The sequence below is a fragment of the Sus scrofa genome, chromosome 10 (assembly GCF_000003025.6).
Source record: "Sus scrofa isolate TJ Tabasco breed Duroc chromosome 10, Sscrofa11.1, whole genome shotgun sequence".
Lineage (NCBI taxonomy): Eukaryota > Metazoa > Chordata > Mammalia > Artiodactyla > Suidae > Sus > Sus scrofa.
In genome coordinates, this window is record NC_010452.4 from 13,565,998 (window position 1) to 13,586,821 (window position 20,824).

General features: G+C 41.8%; 1 protein-coding gene across 14 annotated transcripts in view; it reads right to left on the reverse strand.

Moving 5' to 3' along the window:
* The window catches only part of ENAH (enabled homolog (Drosophila)), a 169,576-nt gene that overhangs the window by 126,226 nt on the left and 22,526 nt on the right, over positions 1-20,824 (reverse strand). Inside the window, exon 1 of one of the 14 annotated variants that reach the window (XM_021064392.1) lies at positions 18,297-18,334. The exons of the other annotated variants lie outside the window; for them this stretch is intronic. The gene's annotated coding sequence lies outside the window, so the exon portion shown is untranslated. Of the gene's footprint in view, positions 1-18,296; positions 18,335-20,824 lie in introns of those variants that run through there. 14 annotated transcript variants of the gene reach the window in all.

Below are 20,824 nucleotides of genomic sequence, written 5' to 3' on the forward strand. Positions count from 1 at the left end.
AATCCTTGCACATAAATCTACCTACTGACAATAGCCACAAGGTAGAAATAACCCAAATGTCTATTTACAGATGACTGGACATTCAAAATGTGGTATATCCAAAAACATATCAAACAATGGAATAAAAGGGAATAAAGCTAGTAAGAGTACCAACACTAGCTATGACACAATGAACCTTGAAAACTCAGCTAAACAAAAGAAGCCAGGCATTCCTGCCGTGGCTCAGTGGAAACGAATTTGACTAGCATCCATGAGGACGCAGGTTCGATCCTTGGCCTTGCTCAGTGGGTTAAGGATCCGGTGTTGCTGTGGCTGCGGTGTAGGGTGCAGACATGGCCCGGATCTAGCGTTGCTGTGGCTGTGACGTAGGCCAGCAGCTACAGATCTAATTCGACCCCTAGCCTGGGAAGTTCCATATGCTGCTAGTGCTGCCCTAAAAAAAAAAAAGACAAAAATAATAATGATAATGATAATAAATAAAAATAAAAGAAGCCCGGAGTTCCCGTCATGGCTCAGTGGTTAACGAATCCAACTAGGAACCATGAGGTTGTGGGGTTCGATCCCTGGCCTTGCTCACTGGGTTAAGGATCTGGCGTTGCCATGAGCTGTGGTGTAGGTTACAGACGCGGCTTGGATCCCAAGTTGCTGTGGCTGTGGCATAGGCTGGCGGCTACAGCTCCAAATGGACCCCTAGCCTGGGAACCTCCATATGCCATGGGAGCGGCCCTAGAAAAGGCAAAAAGACAAAAAAATAAAAGAAGCCAGACACAAAAGGCCACATAGTCTATGATTTCATTTATATGTAATGCCCAGAATAAGCACATTTATAGAGACAGAAAGTATATTAGTGGTTGTCAGGGGTGGGAAGTGGGGAGTGACTGCTCAATCTCAGTGGGTACTGGGCTTCCACTTGGGGAGATAAAAAAGTTCTAGAACTAAAAAGCGGTAATAGTTGTGCAACGTGGTGCATGTGCTTAATGCCAATAAATCTGTGACTTTAAAATAGTTATCATCGTAAGTTTACTGTTATATATACTTAATTACAATTTTAATTTTTTTTTCAAAAAAAAAAAGATAATGAGGCAAGCCAGGATGTAGTTAAGAATTCTCAATCCACCAGTAATTGCACAGTATTGTAGCAATAAGTAATTCATATCTTGGCCCCAGTTCATAATTCTACTTCTGAGAACCAATGTAAGAAAAAAAAAGCTTTCAATCCAAAAGAGGGAGGAAGAAAGGAAGGCAGGGAGGGAGAGAAGAAAAGCAATCTGAGCATCAAATTATCAGGGAATGGAAAAATCAAGATACATTTACAAAATTAATTATATGAAAAAATTCCAAACGTTTATGAAAAGCATTCATTGTGAAATAGGGGGAAGGCTTATATTATGAAGCAAATGTGATAAAAGCAGAAAAGAAATTCTATAAACACAAGCCAAACTGTACATCAAAACAAGACTCAAAGGAGGTTTACAATGGGTTTGCTATGGTGACGGTATTTTCTTTCTGTTTTCTGCCCCGTGAAACCAAGCAAGCTCATTCTTATCTCAAGGCCTCTGGACCTAGTGTACCTTCCATCTGGAACGCTCCTCAGCGCTCCAGGACTGCCTCCCTCATCTTTCGCGTCAACTCAAACTTCAGCCCCTAAGAAAGACCGTCCCTCCTCCCTCCGCCTTTCCCCACCACACATTCTTTGCTGCTTTGCACTTATTACAACCTGAGAATAACTGGACTACTGATTTACTGGTACACTCATCTTTTTCCCCCATCCCCTATTGGAATGTGAGGCCCCTGAGTACAACCTTACGGGGGCTCCCTTGTATGTTATTGCTGCTTTTAATTTCCCTTTGTATTAACTGCTGTCAGTGTGATTAGCAGCGTCTCGGCTGCTTCCCCTTGGGTTTATCCTGTACAGAACTCTACGTGCTTCCTGAGCCTGCTGACTACTTCCTTTCCCAAGCTAGGGAAGTTTTCAGCTATCATCTCTTCCAATATTTTCTCAGGCCCTTTCTCTCTCTCTTCTCCTTCGGGAACCCCTATAACTCGAGTGTTAGTGCGTTCAACGTTATCCCAGAGGTCTCTTAAACTGTCCTCATTTCTTTTCATTCGTTTTTCTTTTTTCTGTGCCACGGCAGTGATTTCCTCTACTCTGTCATCCACCTCACTGATATGTTCTTCTGACTTAGTTACTCCATTACTGATTCCTGCCAGAGTGTTTTTTATTTCCATTAATCCATTCTGCAACTCTGTCTGGCTGTCCAGTGTATTTTTCCAACTCTTTGCTTAAAACTTCTTGTAACTTCTCACTCTTTGCATCCAGTCTTTCCCTGAGATCTTGGAGCAGCTTTAGGAACAGTACTCTGAACTCTTTATCAGACAGATGGCCTATCTCCTCATCACCAAGTCCTCCTCTGCCCCCTCATTCTGTCAAATTTCTGTATGTACTTTTATATATGTGGTGAGTTAGCTGTTTCTTGACTTTGGAGAAGTGGGTCTCTGTCCTATGCTCCCAGCAGTGCACTTCTCTCTCATCACCCAAGGACCAGCTGGTTCCAGGGTCTGCGTTTGTGGTTTTGGTCTGTCTACAAGCTGCTGCATTGTAGCCTTCTTCCTTCTGGTTTCTGCCTCATAGTGGGTGGGGCTGGTCTAGAGGCTTCCGCAGGCTTCCTGATGGGAGGGGCTGGTGGTTGGCCACTGGTGGGTGGAGCTGGGTCCTGGCCCTCTGGAGGAGGTGGTGGGTTCAGGAAGTCTTCAGGCAGCCAGTTTGCTGAGAGGTGGGGCGGTATTAGCTGTCTGGCCTGAGATGTTGGCACACTGTAGCTTACAGGCTACTGGTGGGGCCAGGTCTTGGGGCTAATGATCCAAGCAAGAGGCCCACGCCAATGAACACTTGCTGATACACCAGCTTTTATGACCCCCGAGGGAGCCACAGCGCCCCCGCCCTCCCCAAACCAACAGGTAGGTCTGGCTCAGGCACTTATGAAGTCACTGCTTTTGCTGTTGGTCCCAGTGCACATGAGATTGTGTGTACTCCTTTGAAGAGTTTCCCCCAGTGCTGTGGAGCTCCTGCAATTAGGTCCTGCTGGTCTTCAAAGTCAAATGTTCTGGGAGTTCATCTTCCCAAAGCCAGACTCCCAGGCAGGGGAGCGCGATGTGGGTTCAGAACTCTCACTCCTGTGGGAGAGCCTCTGCACTGTAATTCTTCTCAGTCCCTAAGACCACCCACCCGCGGGCCAGGGGATTCACGGGTGCGCCCCTCCTGCTGTCTCGTCGTGGCTTCTTATGTCTTTAGATGTAGAAGCTCTTTTTTGGCAGGTTTCAGTCTTTCTGATCAACGTTTATTCCAGGAATTAGCTGTGATTCTGGCGGTTTCTAAGAGGAGGCGAGCTCAAGGGCCTTCCAGTCGGCCGAGCTGAAAGATTCCTCGGGACTCTCACCTCAAAGGATGGGCCGCTTCTTTATCTACACAGCTCTGGGCCAGAGACCTGTACCTGGCAGTAACAATGAATACTTGTGAAACTAGTCAATATCTATTAGTTGACTGATTAACCTGTTCTTTTCCATAATTTGTCCCTTTTCTATATTTTTCTACTTTAATTGTTAAAGATAAAATACTTCAATGGGCAAATATCACTTAAAGCCAAAGAAAATATAACTCTGTGGATATTCCCTAAGGAAAAACCAAGGGTATATAACAAAATCACTCATTAGAAATCCTTCCTAATAAAGGACAATGCTCTAGGACACTTTATAGCATACCGCATCCATTTTCAGAAATTTAGGGACACGTCTCAAATTTCTGATTCCCTAAGTTCCTTAAGAACCCTTCTTCCAACACCAATCCTCTATGCTACCACCCCAATGTCCCCCCACCCCCACCACCACAAAAACCCTTTGAGTAATTTTTTTTTCTTTTTTGGCTGTCCCTTGGCATGTGCAGTTCCCGGGCCAGGAAACAGATCCAAGCCACAGTCGCAACCTAAGCCAAAGCTGCAGCAAGGCCAGATTGTTAACCCACCATGCCCAGCTAGGGAACGGAGTTATTTTAATAGAGTTACACTTAAGGCATGAGAATTATTTCAGAGCTCACTGCAGTCAATATGCTAATATTAAATAATGTTGAGGCGACAACAAAAAAGTAAATAACGTTCAAGAAAAGTTTAATTTTACTCATAAGTGAATTTCAAATTAAAATACACTAGAAAAGCAGCCTAACTATATTTACTCTTCTGTGGATCTGTAGTTGAAATGCAGTTTCACAAGAACCTAACTATACATAGCATCTGCAACTATATTTATATTGTATCCATATATAAAAACTGAACAGAAAAATATCCTTTCTGAAGAGAAGAGCTAGTTGAGATGTTCAAGAATCAAAAGTGGAACCACCCTTTAGAGGGAATAATATTGAAACTGACAGGACCCTGTGGGGCTCCTGGGCACAAGCCCTCTGTGTTCCCTATTTCTTACTCTTAGGGAATAAGCTTCAGCCTCCACCACCCTCCCTGCGCTCCAAAGAGTAGGTTCAAACAGTTGCTCATCAGAGAAGGGAGGGGATGCAGAGACAACAGTGCAGCCTTGGGGCGGGATCCTGGTTCCTCCTCAAGGAATATACATAAAAGTATCTTTGAGTTCTTCTGCAGAACTAAAACCTGCCACAAATGAAAACAAGAGAGGAGGACCACGGAACCAGGCCTGGGGCCACTAAACACCAACTTTGAAGAAGAATGAAAGCTTCTACCTATTCTGACCCTTATCTGTGGCCCTGTTTTCTCTCCCAAACTATAAAGCAACTTCCTAATCTCTCCCAAGGGAGGGCACAGTCTTTAGGGCATTAGCCTGCTATGGCCTCCTTTGCCTAGCAAGCAGTAATGCTATTTTTTTTCCTCCCGCACCCAAAACTGTCTCTGAGATTCTATTCGGCACTGATGGACAAACACCTAGTTTCAACAATTCCAGGCTCCAATAAAATATAAGCATTCAAAACTTACTGTCTGGAGTTCCTGTCATGACTCAGTGGTTAATGAACCTGACTAGTATCCATGAGGACATGGGTTCGATCCCTGGCCTCACTCAGTGGGTTAAGCATCTCTTGTTGCCATGAGCTGTGGTGTAGGTCGAAGATGCAGCTCCCGTTGCTGTGGCTGTGGTATAGGCCAGCAGCTACAGCTCCAGTTCGGCCCCTAGCCTGGGAACCTCCATATACCGTGGGAGCAGCCCTAGGTGTGGCCCTAAAAGGACAAAAAAAAAATTACTGTCATTAAGTTTCCACTAGTGATTGGAAAACTGAGCCCAGCCACTAAGTCAAGGTTTGAAGACACCAGGCTTAAGTGCTGAAAATCTGCTGAGCTCAGGCCAACAAATGCCACCGTGAACATCAGAAGGAAAAGGACATTTCCATCTCTCATTCTAGGGTTTGATGAAATTTACCTGTCAACTGACAGATTAACCATCAATTCTAAAAAATGAATTAAATTCTACTCACAAGGGTACAACAAAACCAAATATGCAAATGTGCCTCAAAATCCTTGTACCTTACTCTCTCAGGCTCAGAGGTACCACAAAAGTCCTTCCAGATGAAAAGATCTGTCTAGGTAGCACAAAAGACCTTCTAGCTTACTGACCAACAACTTGGAGTCTGGGCCCAAACAGAGACCAGAGTTATTAGGACCATGGCTCAGGTTATTCAGACACAGTATCCTACATAAGAAGTCAGCATACACCGGAAGTAAGGCACCCACAGCAGGTTCTTATCTCTGCGGTATTAAATAAGTATTACCTCAGATAATCTTAGCAAAACAGTACTAAGTGGGCAAAGGTCGCAGGCTCACAATTAATTTAGCCTTGTCTGTAAACTCCTGACATAATTAGTACCATCAGAATTGGTCAGAAATATGACCCGTGTGGAGTCATGGCTCAGTGGTTAACGAATCTGACTAGGAACCATGAGGTTGCGGGTTCGATCCCTGGCCTTGCTCAGTGGGTTAAGGATCCGGCATTGCCATGAACTGTGGTGTAGATCGCAGACACGGCTCGGATCCCGAGTTGGTGTGGCCGTGGCCGGCGGCTACAGCACTGATTAGACCCCTAGCCTGGGAATCTCCATATGCCACGGGAGCGGCCCTAGAAAAGGCAAAAAGACCAAAAAAAAAAAAAAAGAAAAGAAAAGAAAAGAAAAAAAGAAATATGACGCATGTATGCAACCCCAACCCACTAGCAAGCTTAGGATTCAACCAGCTAAGTAAATCCTACTACTAATGCTTCTAAAGGTTATTAGAATTTAAATTCCAACACAAAATATGTATAAAATCTTGTCCAATGCTGATATCCAAAAGGTCAAAACACATCTTAAGTCTCTACCATTACCAAAATGGTTAGGTAATAAACAGCTAATGTTTTCATTTAAACGTCCTGCACCACTGTGGAAAACAGTATGGAGATTCCTCAGAAAACTAAACATAGAATTACCATTTGATCCAGCAATTCCACTCCTGGGCATCTATCCTAGAGAATACCATGACTTAAAAAAATACATATACTCCAAGGTTCATTGCAGCACTATCTACAACAGGCAAGACATGGGAGCAATCTAAATGTCCATCACTGAAGAGTGGATAAAGAAGATATGGTACATATACACAATGGAATACTACTCAGCCATTAAAAGGAAAGAAATAATGGTATCTGCAGCAACCTAGAAATTATCATGCTAAGTGGAGTTATTAGTCAGACAGTGAGACACAAATGTCATATGCCGACACTTACATGTGGAATCTAAAAAAGGACACAATGAACTTCTTTGCAGAACATATACTGACTCACAGACTTTGAAAAACTTAATGGTTTCCAAAGAAGACAGGCCGGGATGGAGGGATGGGCTAGGGGTTTGGGATATGCTATAAAAATGGGTTGTGATAATCACTGTACAACTGTAAATGTAGTAAAATTCATTGAATTTAATTAAAAAATAAATAAAATGTGGGCATTAGGGAAAAAAAAAAAAAAGTTCTGCTACCACCAACTTGTGATTAAATACCAAAACCTAAGGGAAGACAGAAGCAACATTTTTAATTCCCTCCTAGTAAGTAGCTGTCAAACACTCAGCAAGGAAGCTGCCTTCAAAAGAAAGGTTATCAGATACATTATCAGCCAGAACTAAATGAATGTAACTGGAGTGGGCAGAAAAACATTTACCCTCAAGGCAAAGGAACATAATTTCAGGCACTCAGGAGGCAGAATTCAACTACACACCAACTTGCACCTAATCCCCAAAGAGACTGGGCAGCAGCTGTTGCCCTTGCCAAAGCAGTCCCTCCATCCTCACCCATACATCCCCCTGGAGGAAAACGCCAAGTCCACGAAAGCAAGCAGCCTTCCTAACAATCAACTTCTCCAATAACTGGGGAGAAAGAAAAAGTGAACCATGGGCCAATATCCCTACAAACTGAAGCCACGAGCAGCTCTTTGGATGAATGGCTTATCCATCTCTCTTTAAAAAGGATGGTCATCCAGATAACAGAGCTAGCCCCAGGGCTGCTTTAAATCAACCAGAGGCCGTATCTAGGATTCCTTTCTCTTTATCGCTCTTTCCAGAAGAGCAGCCTAAAAGGAAGGGAAAGATAACCGCCTCTGTGCCCCTGCAAGTCATCATTTACTAGTAAGTAGTTCAATGATCCTAGACAAGTGCTCAGACTCTCCATTCAATCGCCCAGTCCACAAATATTTACTGAGTGCCGACTAACTCACAAGTCTATCATTTCCCTCTGAATCACAGATGAATTCTTGATTCCTGTACGAAACTCAATTTAGGAAGTTTTACATTCTACTTACAACACTAAAATGAAAAAGGAAAAAAGACATCTTGGTGCCTTAGGTTTTCTTGTTTTTACTGCCTTTATACCAGCAACTACTAGGCAGCCCCTTTAAAAGAAAGACCTTCAAGAGTTCCCCTCATGGCTCAGTGGTTAGCGAATCCGACTAGGAACCATGAGGTTGCGGATTCAATCCCTGGCCTCGCTCAGTGGGTTAAGGATCTGGCGTTGCTGTGAGCTGTGGTGTAGGTTGCAGATGTGGCTCGGATCCCGTGTTGCTACGGCTCTGGCACAGGCCAGTGGCTACAGCTCTGATTCGACCCCCTAGCCTGGGAACCTCCATATGCCACGGGAGCGGCCCAAGAAATGGCAAAAAAAAGATTAAAAAACACCCCCCCCCAAAAAAAAAGACTTTCAGAGTTCCCATTGTGGCTCAGCAGTAATGAACATAATTAGTATCCATGAGGACGCATTTTCAATCCCTGGCCTTGCTTAGTGGGTTAAGGATCTGGTGTTCCCAAGAGCTGTGGTGTAGGTCACAGATGTGGCTTAGATCCTGCATTGCTATGGCTGTGGCTGTGGCACAGGCCAGCAGCTACAGCTTTGGGTCGACCCCTAGCCTGAGAACCTCCAGATACCACAAGTATGGCCTTAAAAAGCAAAGCCAAAAAAAAAAAAAAAAAAAATCCACAGTTTGAAAGACCACTACCCTAAAAACTCTCCCCTGTTACCCTCTTCCCTTCCCACTCTCTAGTCTTATTTGCGGGACAGAGAAAGAGAGGATACTATCGGAGAGAAGCCCCATCAGAAGGATGCACCAAGACCAGGGAGAAACCCTGTTCCCAGAGGGTGAGGGAGCAACATCAAGGGAAGCGCAGAATCTTCAACTCAGGGGTCTGAGACTCTGAAAGGATGGTTCCAGACAGATGTTTTAAGACATGTCTATCAGGTCAATTTTGGAGTCTCGGTGTCTATGAAACACATTAGAGACATCAAAAACATCCGGCGATAATGCAATGTACTGGACTGAATCATATTCAACTGCCAAGATCTGATGGTTTTTGACCTACGAGTGTAATACATACTTCAAAGACAAGATGCATTAAATGGCCTGAAGACCGAAGAACTCATCAGCCCTCATTATAACATAATTTCCACAGAAGGACGAGTGCTAAATTCCTACCAAACAACTGATTTCAAAAGCCGAGACTATCTGAAAGTAAGCAGTGATGTGACCTGGTACCTCTGAAAGCTTTTCCAATATGACCCTACTGGTTTCCCCTCTCAATCACCAGAAAAGGCCCCAGGCCTCTATTAAAAGCCCACCACTCCCCATGGTTCATTCCTGTTTCCACATAGTGACCAAGTCCAGAACCTCGACCTCTGCCCAACACTTCTATCAGCCCTATCTGATTTTCTGAAAATACATTCAGTTCAAATCAACAGACCATAAGCTCCTTAACGGTACAGACAATCCTTTTTAATCTGTAGGAATCCACCTCTTTGCAGAGTCTTTGTACTATCAAACAATAAAATGTGTCCTGAATTAAAACAAATCTTCTCCAGAAAACCCTTGCCTGATTTCAACTTTTTCAACCTAAAATCTCCTTTTGAGGAGTGACAATCCTGCCTGTTACCAAATTCCAGCACGCTGACTACCCTGGCCCTCCTTATCTCCCTCCCTGGAGTCACAACTGTATCAATGCTACTTCAGTCACAAAAAAATCTTCGGAAACATTTCTTCACATTCCCACCAGGAATCTAAAGTTGTCCCAGCAAACACTCCCATTCTACTTGCTATAACTGAGCAGGACCCGATGGGGCCTTCCCGGGACAGCCCCCTCCCCCACATCCTCTGCCGAAGCTCCTCTCTGAAGGACCTAGATAATATCTGATGCACATTTCCTGAGTTGGATGAGAGATGCTGAAAACCCCGCCAAATGGAGAACAGTAACTACTTATCAGCAGGAGCACACAGCCCCCAGGCCTCCTGGAGCCTGAGGATGAATACTGTCAACCCCTGTGACAGTGCCATGACCTCACCAGCAACCAATCAGATAACTGTGCAGAGCTGATCACACACCCTGTGCCCCCCAGCCCCCGGCCTCTGCCTTTAACAAGGCTTTCCCTGGCCTCTGCCTTTAACAAGGCTTTCCCTGTTCGGGTCTTTCAGCACTAGAGGCTCCAGGCGACTTGTACAGCACCTTTCAGCAAATGCTGCCTTTTCCTTCACTGCAACCTGGTGTCAGCAGACTGGCTTTGCTGCACAGCAAGTAGGACCAGCAAGTTTGCTTCGGTACCATAATCACCCTCCTGACCCACCCAGGATAGCCATGAGAATTCTCTCTTTAAACCTACCTCTTGGCATTATGCTAAGTGAGTACGTCAGAGAAAGACAGATACTGGAGGTTCATCTATGCGGAATCTAAAAAAGCCGAATTCCCCAAAGAGAGAACAGATTACTGGGCGCCAGGGGCTGGGAGTGGGGAGCTGTTGGCCAAAGGGTGCAAACTTCCAGTGATAAGAGGAATAAATTCTGGGGATCTGATGTACAGTGTAGTGACTTTAATGAACAGTATTATATTTTATACAGCTGACCCTTGAACAACGTGAGGGTTAAGCCAAATATAAGCTAGAGCTGGCCCTCTGCATCCATGGTTCCTCCACTGATTCAACCAACCATGGACCAAGTAGTACTGGAGTATTGTTTTTTGGAAGTATCTGTATATAAGCGGACCGTCAAAATTCAAGCTCACATTGTTTAAAAGTCAACTATACTGGAAAGTTAAGAGAGTAGATATTAAATACTCTCATGATACACAAAAAAATTAATTATGTGAGGGGCTAGAGGTGTTAACTAACCTTATTGGTATTTGTTTCATAATACATACATGTATTACCTTAAACTTACATATTTATATGTCAACAATTTTATAGTCATAAAGCTGGGGGAAAAAAGAAATGTGTGTGAACAAACCAATCTACCTCCTAATCAACCGTTAAGATTATTTTACAGCTGCACATGAGGCGCCTGTCATTCCACCTGGCAAATTCTTCACTGGTTTTCCCTCGATTAAGTATTTCAAATTGGAGTTCTTCCCACAAGAGCCTTTAGCAACTGAATGCATCCCGAGCAGGCAGCCTCATTTACCACTTGCCTCAGCCCACGGCTTCAGTCCAATAAAAACACGCAAGCTCTCTGCATCATACCTGTCCCTCTCACAGCCCGTGGAGACAAGAAGACATGCTTTGGAAGAGAGGGGACCTTTCAGAACCACTCGTTCTCTTTTCTTCCCTCCTTGCTTCCGTCTTCCTATCTCTACTTTAAAAGCGGCTGAGGAGTTCCTTTGTGGCTCAGAGGGTTATGAACCCAACTAGTCTCCATGAGGATGAGTTTGATCCCTGGCCTCACTCGGTGAGTTGGCGGAGGCCAGCAGCTACAGCTAGCCTGGGAACTTCCATATTTTACAAAGTGTAAAAAAAAAAAAAGCTGCAAATCTGTTTCTGCCCCCAACATGAGACATTCTGTGTAGGATCAGATCAAACATATCAAGAGGGTGTTTAACCATGTCATTTTGTCAACTCTAAAAAAAGAACTCTTACTACTACTAAGACCAGGTAACAACCGGGGAAAGTGTTACTGATGCTGTGCTAAATGGAAAGAGACATCAAAGGTCATGCAAATTTAGTGTTAGGATTTATGAGTGACTTTCCTTTCTCCCCTACGTTCTAAATTTTTGTTGACATGCTTATATTACCTTTTTCTTTTTTGGCTGCACCCTCGGCATGTGAAAGTTCCCAGGCCAGGGATCAAACCTGCTCCACCACAGAGACAATGCCAGATCCTTAACCCACCACACTACAGTAAGAACTTGTATATACCTTTTAAATTTGGGTGATGGGCAGGGTCGCTACCTTCACTGGGACAATGGTTTCACGTGTACCTACATGTCAAAATTTATCCAACTGTACATTTTAAATGTGTGACATTTATCGTATATCAACTGTACCTCAATGAAGCTGTTTAAATGTCTAAGATGTATTAACTATTTAAGAAACTGGCAGAATGACACAACCACAAGCTCTAAGATAGCTTATAGGAAAAGGCTGAAGTGTGCAGGACACTATATGCTCCACAGTCACTCAAAGAATTAATTTCTAAAGGAAGAGACTACACGGGGGGGGGGCTTCTAAAGAAAAATCACACATACACACATACCCAGTTTACAGAAGCCTTGTCTCTTGAACCAAAAAAATTTTCAAGGTAAGGTTTTAGAAGTAGAAAAAAAACTTTCGTACTGCTGAAAAGATTCTGGAATACACTAAGATCCAAAAGAAAGGCAGCCAAGAACTTTTAAGACACGAGTTTTACCATGGATGTAAGCTATCTCTTTAAAACACAGGCTTAGAGAAAGGAACAAGATGAAACAAAAAGGGTGGGCTTTTTTTTTCTATTTGTTTTTAAGGATACATGTTTCTCATGCTTAGTTTTTATATTCTGTTGTCCTATTCTCTGCATTTTATCTTTAATTAGCAAATTAGGCCTTCTGAATTGTTTTCTAGACTGTTTTCCCTAATTTTTCTGTTTTGTTTAATATTAATAAAATACATCCCCAAGGGCTCCAAGATTTAGAGGTTTACCTCTTCTGTGTTGGTGCTGTTCCAAAACAAACAAACCAAAAAACCTGTTATTAACCTGATGACTGAGAAAAAAAGAAAGGAAACAACTAACAAGTCTATCAGCAATCAAAAACCCACAATGTTACGTGTAAATCAAAAGTATCACGATACTTCCATTAACAATCTCTTGAAAAACAGAAGCTTTAAATGTTAAAAGCTTCATAATTTAATGGCGGCTACACCATCTGTCCTAGACAATGAAAGGAGGCTCTGTTTCCCTCCACATCTGGACTCTGGCCACAGGGAGGATGGAGAAGCCAAGACTACAGTCCCCTGGAGGGGAAATACTCCTTCCTTGTCATACCTGTCACGGGGTCAATTCTTTACAGGCCACAACCTTACATGGTGTGTACAAATAAATGGGAAAGCTACAGAGTAAGCACCTCCACCCTGCACCTGCTGCAGAAGGGATCCTCCCTTAGGCTGCTCTCTGATGGTGGAGGACCGTGGTCAACTCTGGACAAGCAATTCCTGTATTCCCTACTCTCTGACATCACCCACTCCTGAAAGCAGGATGCACAGGAGCTGAGCCGTAGTTGTCTTTTTTTTTTTTTTGCTCAGGCCACGCCTGAGGCATATGGAAGTTCCCAGGCTAGGGCGTCAAATTAGAGCCACAGCTGCCAGCTTACGCCACAGCTCACAGCAAAGCCAGATCCTTAACCCACTGAGCAAGGCCAGGGGTTGAACCCCTATCTTCATGGATACTAGTCAGGTTTGTAACCCACTGAGCCACAAGGGAAACTCCATATTAACATTTTTTTAATGGCCACACCCATGGCACATAGAAGTTCCCAGACAGGAATTAAATCTGAGCCACAGTTGACACCTACATAGAAGCTGTGGCAACACCAGATCCTTTAACCTACTGTGCCAGGCCCAGGATATAACTTGCACCTCCGCAGAGACCCGAGCCACTGCTGTCAGGTTCTGAACCCACTGCATCACAGCGGGAACTCTCCATTCATTTTTATGAGGGCAAAAATATAACAACAGTACAATAAATAAATGCATACAAAAATGCTCTAAATAAATGCATACAAGAATCTACAAAGATATTGATACTAATGAAATCAAACTGCTGAGTAAGCAAGTTGCACCACCATACAATAGTTCAAATGACTGTTCACCAGCTGACATATGAAATACTAAACTGAGGGAAAAGAATGCAATTTAATGGTATGTGTACATAGCATATGAAAGCTCACATTTAAAAAAAAAATCCTTTATAAGTACCTTTGTTTGTTCAGACATTCAGAAGAACATAGCAAACTTTCCTCTGGTCTACCAGAAGGAAAATCATCATATCTAAAGCTTACAAAATGAGAGGAGAAGGCATTTATTTCAGTACTACAAGTCTTACATTGCTATCATTTATAATTTAGCCCCTTATGTTGTTTTTATAGTTGAAAGTTAAAGGAAAAATTGCCATTAAAGTATCTGTTTATCAATAAGTAAAAATTTGTATGTACACATCACACACTCTGATTTGGACATGTGATGTTTAAGGTGCCCATTAGTTATGCAAAATGAATTAAGTTGTCAGCCTCTTATCTGGAGCTAAGAGAGAACTAGCCAGAAATTAAATCTGGGGAACAGCAGCACTTAGCGGGTAAAGTCCAGGGGTTGAATAATACTGGAGAGGAATGGAAGTCAAGGAGGAAGAAGAGAAAGAAAAGGGAGGAGAGGACACAAGAGATGCAGCCAATGAGATAAGGAGAGAACCCAGAGAACTTAAAAGTCACAAGTCAAAGTTCAAGGTCAGGATGATCAACTGTGCTGAATGAGACCAGAGGCAGCTTCCGCATCTTCAACTTTCAGGAATGCTTTTCCCTTGACTTTTCTTCTATTTAGGAAGAAAACACTCTATCAGCATTTAATTCTTCTGAATTCTATTACAGATTTTTAGAAAAAAGCTACTTTATCTCCAGAGCTGTTAATGATTTTCTACCCAGAAAAGTAACAGTAATTCGGGCTACATCTGAGAAGCACCCCACGGACAAGGTAAGGTGGCCACTGACCCTGGTTTCAGATGCCTCCGCTGCCCCCTGGCACACACACAACTTTGTCCCATACCATCCAACTTTTTCAAAATAACTAAGGGACTGGAAAGCAGAAAAAGACAGTCACTTCACACATCCAAAAAGGGTATAGTGTTTAAATGAAACCTTATCTGGGGATGACTGCATCGAAACAGAACTTTAAAAGCAGTTTAAGGAGCAGAAACTGGGTGCCAGGCCTTCCTTCTCGAGACTCCAATCCCGACCACTATTATACTTCTAGGCAGAATTTAGGACAAACGCCCAGCAGAGCTGCAAGTCAATTCTTCTTAAATTTAAAGGTCAACATCAAAACATTCTCTGCTGCTGCTAGTTGTGGTGAAATGGACACTCCATATATTTGCAGGCTGGCATGAAAACTGGTACACCACTTTTGGAAAGCATTTGGCACTATGATTCAAGAGCTTTTAAAACTGGTTCTATTTATTCAGATATACTCCTATTTCTGGAAATCTATGTTAAGGAATTAGTCTGCAATTAGGAGGGAAAAAATGTTTTGAGTTCATAAAAGCATTATTCATTACACAAAATCACTTTAAACCACACAAATAGCCATTTAAGAGGAAATAGGTAAATTACAGTGAAATACACAACTAACAAAAATTCTGAGTTTTTTTAAAAGCACAGAAAATGCAAAACATATCAAGTAAACGAATGCAAAAATGCAGAGTATCTTCGAACATATATAGAAATTGCACAAAAATAAAAGGAAGAAAAGATTTTTTAAAGATGGTACAACTGTGATGAGAAATGAAAAGCAAACTGAGGTTAACAAATCTTACTAGGAACCATGAGGTTGCAGGTTCGATCCCTGGCCTTGCTCAGTCGGTTAAGGATCTGACGTTGCCATGAGCTGTGGTGTAGGTCACAGATGCGGCTCGGATCCTGCGTTGCTATGGCTGAGGTGCAGACAGGCGGCTGCAGCTCCAATTAGACCCCTAGCCTGGGAACTTCCATATGCTGCAGGAGCGGCCCTAGAAAAGGAAAAAAAAAAAACAAAAAAGAAAAAGAAAGAAAAGAAAAGCAAACTGACCCTACAGTAAATCTGTTTGAGTAGAAAGAGACCATATAAACCAGGCAAGGCCAAGGGTTCCGGAGGCAGATCTACTAGAATGGGGTAGGGGGTGGGGTTGCGGGTGTGGTCAGAGGGGAAAGGCTTAAGTCCCTCACTTAGAGAATGGAAATAGAGGACTCAGCAGAAAGCAAAATTCAAAACAATCCAGCCCTTTGTGAAAGTTCAAATGACACCCCGCGTTGCTTTTCTTCCTTGTCCCTCTTGCCCACCGCTCTTTATTCTAGACTGCCAATACTACAATTATCTCCAGCTTATCCACAAAAGAAAAGAGCACAGATTAGAAAATACTAGAGGATTCAATGCCAACTGGCTTTAGACCTTAAAAGGCATCACATTAGAATTCTCTGATAACAATGGACCTTCCTGTACGTTTGTAGTAAACTATCAGAAAATAATTTGCATATTCTGGACTCTCTGCTGGAAGGCACAGCATTTGCAAATGGTCCAGAAACAAGCTAAGAAGAGAAATAAATCCTTTCTACATTATCAACCAAAACATATATAATTTTATACACAACTAACTAGAATATAAAATAGTACAAACTACATCCCCTTTTAAATGCTTAAAAAGGTCAAAAAATGGATGATGGCCAAACTAAATTCATCAACAGTCCAAAACGCTTTCAAGGTATATGAATTTGGAGTTCCCGTCATAGTCCAGTGGAAACCAATCTGACTAGGAACCGTGAGGTTTCAGGTTCAATCCCTGGCCTCGCTCAGTGGGTTAAGGATCTGGCGTTGCTGTAAGCTGTGGTGTGTGTAGGTCAGCTGTGGTGTGTGTAGGTCGCAGATGCGGCTCGGATCCCATGTTGCTGTGGCTGTGGTATAGGCTGGCAGTTGCAGTTCCGATTAGACCCTTAGCCTGGGAACCTCCACATGCTGTGGGTGCAGCCCTAAAAAGACAGAAAAAGAAGAAACAAAGCATGTGAATTTTACTTGAATTAACTACAAAAAGTAATTTTTTTAAAAAATCATTGTTCTTATCATTCAACAGAAAATAATTCTGAAAGAGGGCAACACAGCCTAGCAGTGAGAGCGCAGCAGGGTCTGCCTGCTGGGGTTTGAATTCCCCACTCCACTCATGACTCCCACTCTTGTGCCTCAGTCTTCTCAATTGGAATCGGAAAAAAAAATACTTACTTTATAGGGTTGTTAGGAAGATTAAATGAGTTATTTATCCAAGGCATTTAAGACAGCCTGGATTAAGTTACTAAATGGATGCAAAAGGCTATTATTACTCAGTTCCAGAGATGGAGAGAGGTGATGGCTTGTACAACTAGGTGAATGTACTTAATGCCACGAAACTATACACTTAAAATTGATTAAGGAGCACCCTTGTGGCTCAGCGGGTTAAGGATCTGGCATTGTCACTGCTGTGGCTCTAGTAACAGCTGGGGCATGAGTTCAATCCCTGGCCCGGGAATATCCATATGCCACAGGAGTGGTCAAAACAAACAAAAGAAAGACACAAATGGTGAATTTTACGTTTTGTAGATTTTAGCCCTTTTTTAAGGAAAAGGCTATTACCAATCACCCATTTGCTATTAAAACATTTTAATTTCCCCTGGAAGAAAATAAACAATCAGATTCTACAGGAGATTTCTATATAAGTTTACAATTTCTATAAAAATACTTTAACAATTAAGGGATGCTGATAGCAACTTCTGGGTCTATACTTTTCAAAAACAAATTTTAAAATAATATGTGGTGCTACGTTAAAACTCTGATGTTCAAATTACTTAACTTGAATTTTCAAGCAAAAATTTACTCACTGGAAGTTGGCAGTAACACCTCTCTTTCAGTAACCAAACAAAAATACTGCTCTAACCTGAAACAACTTGGAAACAGATCTATAAAACCCTTTCTTTTGAACACAAGCATTTTAGTGTATCTTCTACACAAGAACAGAAAGACTTCACAAACCTGAAACAGAACCAATTACAAAAAGCAACAAAAATCTTTAAATGCCTGTTTTAAAATAAAACCCTGCAAAATAGCCTCAAACCACTTCTCTCAGATTACAAAATGAGCATGTGGTGAAAAGAGATGGAGAATACCAATTTACTATACCCTATGCTGACTGACAACGTTTGTTGCATAGCAACAAGATTCTGCAGCCTGCAAACAGCCCAGAACTCCTTTTCTTGACTTGCCAAGCCACAATTAACCCCATCAAGGATGAGAAAGCTTGCAAAAACAAATCTGCATGGACTACTACAAACATCAGAAGTCTAGTGATATAAATTCTAAAACCATGGAATCACAAGCCCAAATTCCAGCCTTTTTACAACTTAAATATACAGACATATCTGCACTCTCCATGTTTCTATATGTACTAGCATAAGAGTGTTACTTAAATTTGGACATTTCTTTTAAAAGCATCATCGATAAGATTCAGTTTTTTTTAAATCCTAGGTAATAACATACCACATATCATTTGTTTCATAATCTAAAAGAAGTAATTTGATCCTTTCCGTTTATTTTCAAAAAAATCATAATTTATAAGCCAGGGCTATAATTTCCTAATCTTCTCCTACTTAAAATTTGTTTGAATTATTTTAACAGATGTGCCTATATATACATAACAAGTAACTTTATTTTTTTAAACAGAAGTCTTCATCTAAAGAAAACTAAAAGTTTGCAGTTATTCATGCCATATCTTTAAATACTTGCATTGTTTTGGGATATCCCCTTCTTTTGAGAAAGTTAAATGGCTGCGAAGCCCCACCTAAAAAAAGAGATCAGATACAATCAATTTACAGCAGTGGTTCTCAACCTTTTTGAAGAAGAGAAGGCCATTTAAATTCATAAATTCTACTTTTAATATATGTTAACCGAGAAAAAGTAACTTAAAAGTACTTTGAATTTACTATCTTTTAAATTAATCTATATCTTATAAAAGCACCTTACATATACTTGAAATATAATATATATGAAGACTGGGCATCTTTGGGTTACAGACAAAGCTTGGCACACACAGGGGTCAAACAACCTTTTTTTTTTTTTTTTTTTTTTTGCTTTTTAGGGCCACACCTGTGGCATATGGAAGTTCCCAGGCTAGAGGTTGAATCAGAGCTGCAGCTGCCAGCCTACACCACAATCACAGAAACACCAGATCGGAGCTGCGTCTGCGACCTACACCACAGCTTGCTAACACTGGATCCTTAACTCACTGATCAAGGCCAGGGATAGAACCTGCATCCTCAAGGATACTAGGCGGGTTCATTACGCTGAGCCACAATGGGAACTCCCTCAAATAACTCCTTAAAATAACCCCACAGATGCCCCCAGAGCCCACCACTTAGAAGTCATTAACCTACCAGAAAAGTTCAAATCATTTTGAAGACGGGAGGTAAAAGGCACACAGATTTGAAAAGGCTACAAAGCTGGGTTCAGAGCCAGGTCCCATCACTTATTAGCCAAATACTCTCAGGCAAGGGCATCAGTAGTGAGCATTATGCCTATCCTATGCAATAACTGTAAGGACCGGAAAAAAACAGTGTATAGAAGTACGAAGCATATGAGTTCATTCCTCTCCAATTATTCAAAGCCTTTATAAAATGCAGCCCAATCTACCGATTTCCCTTCACTTCCTATACCACCTCCAAGTTAAAAGCTGTGACAGTATTGGATGTGGTTTTAAGGATGGAAAGTGAAATCTGAGTAGCAGCACTGAAAGATAAAACAATTAGAGGTCAAAGTATTAAGAGCAAGGTCTTTGTAATCATGCAGAATTTGATCTGAACCTCAGCTGTCAATAGTCCACATGACTTCAGCCAAGTCACTTAAGCATTCTAAGCCTTGGTTTCCTCTAGTGTAAAACAGCAATGATGACACCACTCTCATGGCTTATTCTAATCCATTAAATGAAATGATTCACATGAAGCACTAGGCAAGTTGCCTGTGCAATGAAACAGCTAGCATACCTACTTGCTTTGCATAAGCAGAGGATACTAAAATGGCTAGCCCACTTGGTTTGTACTCAAGTGTGAGCAAAGGTTACCCAAGGCTGGCCCCAGAGATACTACAATCTGTAGCCAAGCAAGAACTCAGACCCTGAGCCCGGCATGTCAAGGATCTTTAGATACTGGGATTCTGGACCAGTGAGGAATATTTATCAGGTGAAAATAGCTTTAAAATCTTTATTTTAAATCCTTGTATTGAACTAACAATGAGGTACAACAATTTATGTGAAAATGCTCTTTTTTAGTGCCGTACCTGAGGCATATGAAAGTTCCCAGGCTAGGGGTCAAATTGGAGGTACAGCTGCCTGCCGACACCACAGCCACAGCAACAGGGGATCTGAGTCTGCAACCTACACCACAGCCGACGGCAATGCTGGATCGATAACCCAGTGAGCAAGGCCAGGGACTGAACCCGCATCCTTATGGATACTAGTCAGATTCATTTCTGCTGCGCCACAACAGGAACTCCCTGTGTTTTGTTTTTTTCACCTCTGCTAAAATTCAAAAAATGACTTTTCATCTTCAAATGGGCTTATATCAAATGATTTTCAGAATAGATTTTTTTGAAATACTGCTTATAATTTGTAATTGGGTTATAAGAATAAAGTTTAAGTAAACAAATTTAAGTCCTTTATAATCAAAGTAGGATCACCCTTTTTTCATTTAAACTTAAAACATTTAAATGTTTTCAATATGCTGAACTTATTTTTTAAATTTTAAAAGTTTCAGAGTAACTCCTGACAGAACAGAATTTAGTTAGAGTAGTTCTCAACTAGGGTGATTTTTTTACCCATGAAAATTTCACTAGGAGGAAAAGTTAGGAGTGAGGCGAATAGTGGGTAGAGGCAGGAATACTACTAAACATCCTACCATACACAAGACAGCCCCCACAAGGTGAAATTATCTGGCCCCAAATATCAATAATGCCAAGGCTAAGAAACCCTGTTTTTTGGAAGTAGGCATTCATATTGTAAGAAAAAAAACACTAGACTCTTGCAAAAGAACTAGGAATATCAGTTTTCCCAGCATCATTTGTTGAAAAGATTATCTTTTCCCCACCAAATGGGCTTGACATCCTGATCAAAAAAAAAACCAACTGACCATATATATGAGTTTACCTCTGGGCTCACCAGTCTGTTCCATGTGTCTACAGGGTTCTACTTAGGCCAGTACCACACGGTTCTGACCCCTGTAGTTTTGTAATAAGTCTTTTGATTTGTTTTGTTTTTTTGCTTT